Below are 9996 nucleotides of genomic sequence, written 5' to 3'. Positions count from 1 at the left end.
TAGTGTCTCTGGTCTGTCCCCACTCTCAGACATCAGTCATCACCTCCACTCACTCACATAGCCCCAGCCTCTGCAGAGGGGTCCACTGTGCACAGAGGAGACACACCCTAGCCTCCAGCAGGCACCAGGACACCTCTCAGTGCTGGGACATCAGCAGGGGTGCACTGGACCCTTGTACTCAAGAGTATTCAAGAGTGTTGCTCAGCCAGATGATGCAGGGAGCAGCTGTGCTCTTCCTGACAGAACTCAGGGTGGCCCTAAGGTAGGGGCTGGTGTCTGGCATGCTGTGGAGTCACTCCTCCATTGACCTCTTTTCTCAGACCACACTGAGACTTCCAGCCAGTAATGATGATTCTGACATCTCCCAAACCTATTCATGAAAGATGTCCTGTACAACCTTCACTCCCCACTTACCACCCGGATTCCTAACCAACTCTGACAGAAGGAATTACAGTTTCTCAGAGCCCCAAAGTGCCTTGGCTTGGGACCTTTTTACTTGATTTCTCCCATCTGGAGTCTCGCTTCCTCATTCCTTTTTCTTGTTCTGTAGCTCTTGGAGGACATCTCACCATCTTCTTGATATGATTGATGCTCCTGGCCTCTACCATTTTTTGGATAGGGGTCTGTCCTGTTGATCCTAGGATCCCCACTAGCACAACAGGACCTTCCAAAGAGATGTTTGGTGAATGCAAGAGTCAGTGAGCAGGGACTTTATCTATAAAGATTTCATCTACTTTCTTGAATAGGCCAAGCAAATCCAAGTATATCTTTTTAATTTTCCAGAATGGTGGACTAGAAGGTATAAACAAACCTAAGGATAAACCATCCCTTACATTTTCACCTCTGTTTATTTAACCCTATATTTTACTGATCAGCTCTTTCACATTTCCAAAGAAATTTCTATTCCAATGTTACCTTGTACCAGGTCCCCCATAAGATGGGAGGTTTCCCAAATTTTTGCAAAATATTGAAACTCTTATTATTAAACCTGAAAAACAGCAATAAATTCATTACTAATGTCATTCAAAACTTAGAGTCTTTAAGGATTAAACTTTCCATTAAAAGGGACATTTGGAAAATATCAAGAGAAAAAAAAAAGAGAAACTTCCAAGTCACCCATACAGAATGGGAACACAAGTTATACACCGTGTTCTCCCCAGCCTGACCCTGACTCTCCTCTACTCAGAGCCAAGACTGCCCTCCTCAAACACAGAGTGATGATTCAGCCTCACTCTTCATTTGGGACAGGAAAAGCTGTTGACCAATGTTGTGTAAGGAACATGGTAGTAGTATTATCCATGGAGCCAATTCTGGCCTGCACCCTCCCTTCCTCATCTCTTAAAACCTCCTCACACCAGCATGGGAAGGAAGTAGGGTCAGTCCCTTTGATCTTAGCCAAAAACCCCAGAACTTTCATCTTACTGGCTTCAGCATGAGCCCTGGGACCCCACAGGAATTCATAGCGTGGAGGATGGCTGTTAAGCACCTGCCAGTATTCCAGCTAATTCTCCTGCACCCAATCTGTGGTGATGAGCTTCCTGGGTTCCCCATAAATGAAATTCTCCCTCCCAGAATATACTCCCATCATATTCAGGATATCCCAGATGTCTTCCTCAGGGGCACAATTGCCCTCTATGAAGATCACACCCAGGATGATTATCAGGAGACCATTTTTAGGCATGCTCTGGTTGTCGCTAAGCATCTCATCGTGAGTGAGGTCCAGTGAGTTGACAAGGACATAGGAGTGGGTGGTGGGGTCCACTTCCTTCACATCAATGCCAGAGATCACCTCCAAACACTTAGAAGCTTTCTTGAAGATCACAGGGAATTGTTTCTTATATCTTTTGAGGACAACCTTCAGCATTTCTGCCTTTGTGATGGGCCGCCTCAGTTGATACTTGAGAACCATGAAATGCACCAAATCAGCCACCTTCTCATCTAGTGGGTCTCTGGTCAAAGATTCATTGTCTTTTGAGGTCTTTTTTTTTTTTTAAAGATTTTATTTATTTATTTGTCAGAGACAGAGGGAGAGAGAGCGAGCGAGCACAGGCAGACAGAGAGGCAGGCAGAGGCAGAGGGAGAAGCAGGCTCCCTGCCGAGCAAGGAGCCCAATGTGGGACTCGATCCCAGGACGCCGGGATCATGACCTGAGCCGAAGGCAGCCGCTTAACCAACTGAGCCACCCAGGCGTCCCTGTCTTTTGAGGTCTTTGGGGAACCTGTATCCTCTTCTTCTTGGCTGTTGGAGACGTCCTCTTATGTGTTCCATGATGCAGAGAAGGAGCAGAAGGAGATCTGAGGACTCTGGGGAGGACTCAGTGTTGCAGCAAGCTCCTCTCCCTCCTCCTTCTCTGGGGAGACTGAGATCATAGGAGAGGAAGGCAAGGAGGAAGAGGTGGAGGGGTAAGAGAAGTTGAAAAAGCAAGAGGAAATGGAACAAGTCTCCTCCTCATCTTTAGCTATGAGAACATGTACAACTGCCAGGCACTGTATCTCACTTTGGGCCTGAAAGTCTGGCTCAGATGTGAGGCACTCTGGAGACACTCTGGAGAGTGAGGTATGACGACTCTTATTGGCAGCAGCAAGTAGAAATGTGAGCAGAATGGTGGGAGTTGGGGTACCACAGGTCTGGAGGTGAGAGGGACAGGGTCAGCCACCTCAGCAGAGAAATGCAACTTCGGCAGCTCTGGACAAAGACTGACTTACAGGTTTCCTCTTTAGGGGTTGCTCTAGGACCCCAAAGGCCTTCTGGACTTTGGGTCACTTTGTCCCTTAAGATCGTATCAGAGGATGTGAGAAAGCTCCCCAGGTTGTAACCAACCAAGAAAGCCTAGGATTCTTGGGTTGACTGTAGGCACATGGGGTCAAGCACTGTAGGCTTCCCTCTGTTCTGTCATGGGTAGATCCCTTAGTAGACATCCAGTGTCTACACCTTGAATCCTGGCACTGAGTAGGCCCCCTCTGTTCTGCTGACCTGAGAACACGTGCTTTAGAACAAGGCCCTCACCACCCAGTTCCTGGCACTCTTCTAAGAGGAATTGAGGGGGCGCTTCAGGATACAGATGACAAGCAGAATCTCCTGTGTTCTAGGATGGGAGGTGCCCTCAAACGAAGATCCCGATTTCCCTGAGACCCCAAAGAGGGTTTAAAGAAGTCGAATTATCTGCCCAAAGGCCCTGCCTGGGGCTTCCTAGGACTGAAAGAAAGAATGGGTTTCTGAGAATACACTCTAGGGTGGGAGATCGCCTCTCTCCTCCCTCAGAGTCTTCTTCTTTATGTTTGGTTGGGCCTGAAACCCCTCCCTCTACCAAGCTCAGGCTACACACCTCAGAGAGAACCTCACCAATCTCAGCGTTTCAAGATGGAAGTCCAGATACACCACATCCAGGCTTGCTCTCTGGGGCCTCACAAAGCTAAAAGGGACAGAGCAGTCCTGGGTCTCCCTCTATATGGAGTAGGAGGTCCCTTAATTCTTCCCTCTTAGTCATCAGCTTGATGCATGGTAGGGCCTGGGATTCTTTTCTCTTGTGTGCTGAACTAGGCCCCTTCAGAATAAGATCCTTACTTCTTTGACAACCCCTCCCAGTCAGATGGAAGAGTGGAAAACACTCCCAGCACACATGGCTAAGTCTGCCTCAACATCCCACATTGAAAGCATGTTAGGACTGGGTTTTATGGGGCCCATTGTGTTCTAAGATGGCAGGTGCACTTAGTTCCCTTCAAGGTGTATGTATTTTCCCCATCTAGGCCTGAGCTCATTTTCACAAAAGTAATGATGAGTCCCTCAGGCCAAGATTTCCATGTCCATGTGATGCATGAAGAGGTAAAGAGTGAATCTGCCTTATACTCCTGCCTAGAGAATCTCCAGGCTAACAGAAGGGACATGGCAGTGCCTGGCAGTCCCCTGTGTTGAAAGTTTTCCTGAGACCTCTCTCAAGAGTCCTCACCTTGAATACTGGCACTGCCTGGGCCCCCTTTCCCTGCTTACCCAAGAGAGACCTCCACAGACCAAGATACTCACTTCCTTGAGACAATCGGGCAGCAGTGAGGGTCCACCACATGCTTACACCTTGTCTCAGGGCCTCTGAGAACTGTCAACATGGGCATGGTGGGGCTAAGGCCCATCACTCCTGGGTGGTAGATTCTATCAGCCCTTAATCAGAGTTCATACATTACTCCTGGTTGAACTTGGGCCTGCTCCCTCTACTGCCCCCTCAGACCAAGGTCCTTACCTCTCCTGGATGCCCTAGGGGAAATCAGATGCTGCTGCTATGGCTACCATGTCCCAGGGCCTATTGGAGCTAACACTGGAAGGCAGGACTGGATTATGTGAGGTTGTCCTTTGTTCTACAGTAAAGTACCCTCCATCATCCCTCAAGATACTAATATTCAAATCTGGCAAGGCCTTAGCCACACCGCTCTCTGCTGACTTTCATGTTGCCCTCTCAGCAAAGACCTTAGCTAAGATACTACTCACTACTGATAGAAATGAGAGAACACCACATCTGGCCACCATAGGTCCAAACGTGGCTGACAGCAAGTGCAGGGCAAGATTTCTGTGGGGCCCTTCTATTTGCAATGGAAAGTCCCATTATACATCCTCAAGGTCACCATATTTCCTCCTGGCAAGGTCTGCATTCCTCCTTCTGCCAAGGTAAGGATGTGTGCCTCAGGCCAAGGCACTCATCTCCTTTGTCAAGGTGAGGGCTGTGAGAGAGGTTTTAGGGGAACTTCTATCCCATATGGAGGGGATCCAGGCCTTCTCTGTCCCTGATTTCACAAGAAATTGATGTCAGAATTATGAAGGTGTCTTCTGCCTGAAATCCATGCACAAGTCTTCTCAGAGATGACTCTAGAACAAGTTTCTGTGACTTTAAAGATTTCCCCTGTCTTTCCTTTAGGTCTTCCCATAGCCCTCTATGTGAAGTTGCAGGTCCTTACCCTGCTTAATCTGATGAAGCATCATTCAGAGAGTGCCTCACATCTCTCAGTCTCCCAAAGTGGAAGACAGGAAATGTATTCAGGGACCCTCCCTAGGGCTTCCAAGACTGACTACAGGAGGAAGAAAGGTCTGTGTTACCTTCTTTGTGGTGAAAGGCCCCTTCACCCTTTCTTCAGAATCCTTACCTTTGCTGACATGACTCAGCCTGAGATCCCACTCCCAAAATGAAGTTGTGCTTCTCTGAGACTCCTGATATAAAGGTCAGGAACCAAGACAGAAATCAGGATACACTACTTCAGCTAGTTACCTCTACTTAAGCATCCTAGAGCTGACAGTAAAGATAGGTGTGGATTCTGTGGGCCCCTCTGGGTTCTAGGTTGGTAAATACACTTAATTATCCTCAAAGCTTTTATGTTTACTCCAGACAGGGTCTGAACCTTCTCTCTCTGCTGGCCTGAAGATGTCTCCCTCAGGCCAAAGTTGCCTCTTTCCTGAGACTCCCAAAGAGGAAGTGAAGGAGTCAGGAGCTTCTGCTTATCCCTGCCCAGGGCCTCCCAGGGCTGACAGCATGAACAGGTGTCTGTGGGTCCTCCTTTATCTGAGATGGAAAGTCCACTCAGTTCTTACACAGTCTTCTTGGTGACTTCTAGCAGGGCCTGGATTCTTCACTTTTGCAACCTCAAGCCAGACCCCTCTAAACAATTCCCTCACCCCTCTTTGATCCCCTAACTAGAAGAAGACCTATCATTCATCACCATGGCTGAAGGTGTGGAGAGCTGGATTGTGTGGGGCCTCCTCTATATGGGGTGAGGTGTTCTGCAGTCATCCTTCAGAGTCCTAATCTTGATGACTGGGGGTCTTGGGGATCCCCTATTCTTCCAAAGATTACAGTGTGATGCAGGTAAAAAGGGATTAATTTACTATGGAAAAACCTGACAAACACTCCCTCATCTAGCTAATTCCATTAATGATGAATCATGTTGACAGTGTACACCATTGATATTATGTGACAAGAATGACCCCTCACCTCTCTCATATTCCTTCCAAAAACATAATCCATGTCTAATGTTGAGGAAACTATCAGATAAATCCTAATTGAGGGACATTCTACAAAATACCTGACCCATATTCCTAAAAACTGTCAAGGTTATCAAAAACAAGGAACTTTCAGAAACTGGCACTGTTAAGAGGAGTCTAAAGAGATATGGTCAGTGAAAGTAAGAGGGTGTCCTGGAGGGGATGCTGAACAGACAAAAAGAAATATGATGAAACATAAGAAAATCTGAATAAAGTATGTACTTGTATAAATAATTACATTACCAGTATTGGTTCATCAGTTGTAACAAATGTACTATACTAATGCAAGATGTCAATAATGTGAGGAACTGAGATTAGGACATATATGAAATTTCCTCACTATTGTTGCAACTTTGCTGCAAATCTAAAACTATTCTAAAATGAACCTTTAAAAACATAAAAATATATTAGCAAACTAGATAAAGTATGTGTATGAAAAACCTGTAGTGAGGGTGCCTGGGTGGCTCAGTTGGTTAAGCAACTGCCTTCAGCTCAGGTCATGATCCTGGAGTCCCAGGATCGGGACCTGCATCGGGCTCCCTGCTCATTGGGGAGTCTGCTTCTCGCTCTGACCCTCTCCCCTCTCATCCTCTCTCACTCTCATTCTCTCTCTCAAATAAATAAATAAACTCTTAAAAAAACCTATAGCAAACATCATACCTTTGGAGGGAGAGTTGAAAGCTTTTACTTTGAACTTGGGAACTAAACTAGGGTTCCTGCTATCATGGTTTCCTTTCAATACTGTAATGGAGGTAGCAGTAGTGCAGTGATGCCAAGCAGAAGTAACAAAAGGGAGAGGGACCAGAAAGTGAGAAACAAACCTTTCATGATAAACAGATGATTAGACTGTATATGAGGAAAATCCAAAATGAAAAAAAAAAGAAAGCTAAGCTATTCAACCCATAAGCATATATATGTTTGCTAAGTGTAAAATCAATATACCAAAAAATGAACTTTGTTTTCTGCCAGCAACAAATGTGTGAAAATGAAAGTAAACAAAATATAATTTGCAATCTATAATACCAAAACATCAAGTATCTTAGAATATTTAACTACAGAAATTAAGAACTTTATAGAAAAAAAATTTAAATTTAAAAAGGTTGTTTAAACATATTCATAAATCCCTCTATATATTAAATAAAATACATTTACAGATTAAGGGTTTAACACTGTAAACATTTTGGTTCTCACAAAAAAGAAAATGCACATTAACTGCAGCCCCATATTTCAAAACAGGAAAGGGCTTCATATGTGAATATATGTGTACATGATACCATGGATGATTCTTAAACATAAGAGGATACACATAAATGGTCAAACTGAGTCAAGATATTCTTGAGAAAACTAGAAGGCAAGAGCAATTACTCTGCCAGCCGGTAAGAAATACAAGCAAGCTCCAGGAACAAAGTTTGTAGTTTGGGTGCAGACACCAGCAAGGAGACCAATGAAACTGAATCATGAGCCCTGGAAAACAACAATGCGCATGCACACACACACACACACACACACACCTAATTTATGAAAAAGTTGCAACCACAGAGCAGGAGGATAGTTTTTTAAGAAATTTTTATTTTTAATAAATAACATTGAAACAACTGAGCATCCATGTAGAAAACCAAATGCATCTGGAATCCTCCTTCACACTACACACAAAAACAGGGACACAAAGATTTGAAGACCTGCCTTAAAGCCTATAATGAACACTTTCAAATATATTTAAGAGTATCCAGGAGAACAAATGATCCTTGTATAGTCTCATTTAGAGTCAGCAGTGTGGGTCCATTAGGGCAAAGATAAGGCTTAAGAGCAGGGACTGAAGGAAACTGGGGATGAGGTAAAGTCAGTAATAGAAGGAAAGAGAGAAGGAAAGGAAATGGCAGCTCCTTCTGCCCTCTTATGTCAGCCATATATGACCTTGCTACTTTCATTAGCCCTCACTTTCAAAGAGCAAGATCTGGAAATTAGTGGCGGCTTGGGAGAATTTTCCTGGGGGCAATGATTTCTTCATTATACCTTCTACTGTAGTCAGACTCCCTGGTAAGTTCTGGAGTACTCATATCCAAGAAATATAATCTGGACAGAACTATTCCAAAAAATCATGACCCGCCGATGTTGGGTTGACTACAGACACCATGAACTGACCAGGGAGGACTTTATTGACTGAGCCTCAGTGCCATGTTGTCCACATGTGATGGGAACAAAAGCCTCCCTCTCTCCCCACATGAATGTGAGCTTCTGCTGGAGGGAGGACCTTAGGTATCTTGGCCTCTCCCCCTATTTCTTCAGGTGATGATGTCTGTCAGATTCTGTCATTTATCAGAAAGACTCTCCTGTAGAGCCCCTTTACTGGGGCTTAGGGCATTGAATGGAGCAAGGTTAAGGACTTTCATCTTGCTGAGGTCAAGGGTGCTCTAAGTGGAGAGAGGACAGAAAGCTGAACATAATCCTGAGCTAATTCCACAGTAGGTAAGGAGCTTCCAGTGATTACAGTGGAAAGGTCTCTTCCAGAACAGAAACAACCACTTATCTGTCCCGGAATTGCCTTAGTGAAGTCTCTCCAGCAACAAAATGGCATTGAAGACTCATACGTGGAAAGGTGTCAATCTGACAGTTGGTTCTTGAATAAGAATGGATGTCACTCATTCATAAATGGGGTCATATGGTCAAGCTGAGGTGTCCCACAGGAGGAAGTGTGTCACCTTGGTCATGTCACCAACACATGGATAATTGCTTATATAAGAACTGTCCCCAACTCTGCTCCACATACTTCTTTCCAGCTGCTCTTACTCGTGACGGGACCCTCAGCAAAGTTCAGGAGCCCTGAGATTCCAGAAGAGGTATTCTTTGGCTTGGTCGTGATTTCACTGAAGGTGGAGTCATCTCCAGAACCACTCTCCCCAGGGCCTGCTTGCTGTTCCAGAGTTGGCATTCTTCCTCAGGTAGGGTGTCAGCGCCTCAGGAGCATTTAGGCCATCCTCACGTAAGAATGGCGTGTGAGACCTCAGCCCCTGTGACAGTGGTAAAGCTCAGACGGGAGAGCTCCGCTTCCCAATGGAGACAGCTGGTGGCTGAGTTCCCGCTCTGGCCTCCACGCCCTTGGGGATGACACTCAAGGTCTTCCCTCTGAGGTGCCGGGAAGGGAGCACTTCCCCCGGAAGATGAAAGAAAAATGGCGACTGTGCCTTTCCTTCCTGATCTCAGAAGGGAGACTCCTGTTCAGGAGAGATTGACGTTAATGCTTCTGTGGGAATCCTTGGGACAGTCAGGAAGCTCTCCACGGAGTGAACACAACTGCTCTCCAAACAGCCCCTGAATGACCCTCCTTCAGAGCCTCTTCCTGCGTTTCGGGTCAGCCTCCGTGAACACTCTGGCTCTGCCAGAGTAGGTTTGCCACAGTCACCATGGATGAGGGTGTGGTGGGCGCGGGGTGGAGGGCATTCTCTGATTGCAAGGAGAAAAGTGTGTGGGGGTCAGAGACGTTAGAAACTGTACGTGGACAGTATCTGGCGATAAATTTTACAAACCAGATCAGGGCTCCACGTTTTGGTCAGAATCAAAGATTGCGAAATTTTTATTGACACAATCGTTGCCTCTCTTTCCCTTAACCTCCATACAACCCATCACGAGTTTCTGTCCCATCAAACTCTAAAATCCCGTCCAAATCCATTGGCTGCGGCAGGTCTCCATGGCTACTATTGTGGGTGAAGCCCCCATCATCTCCCACCTCCACTTCAGCAAAGGTTGCCTCCCTGCTGCCTTAGCCTCCACCCTGCCCCTGGGAAATCCTTTCTCTTCTCAGCAACCAGTGATCCTTTTAAAAATCCAACTGCTGATTGACTACTATCACAGAAAGTTATACGTATTTTAACAATAAATACAGTCATAAATCTTCACACAAAACAGTTATATCAGCCTAAAATATTCCTGTGTGTCTCCTTCACAACTCCATAGTAACTATGGTCTTTTTTTCCTGTGCTT

General features: G+C 45.7%; 1 pseudogene; it reads right to left on the bottom strand.

The window, feature by feature from the left end:
* Positions 1 to 1228: 1228 nt before the first annotated feature.
* Positions 1229 to 8947, bottom strand: LOC116857402 (annotated as a pseudogene).
* Between the last annotated feature and the right edge of the window lie 1049 nt (positions 8948 to 9996).

Source organism: Lontra canadensis, unplaced genomic scaffold (assembly GCF_010015895.1).
Source record: "Lontra canadensis isolate GAN:19392208 unplaced genomic scaffold, GSC_riverotter_1.0 scaffold123, whole genome shotgun sequence".
NCBI classification, from domain to species: Eukaryota; Metazoa; Chordata; class Mammalia; order Carnivora; family Mustelidae; genus Lontra; species Lontra canadensis.
Note: the sequence above shows the minus strand (reverse complement) of the source record. Positions and strands in the feature narration are given on the sequence as shown.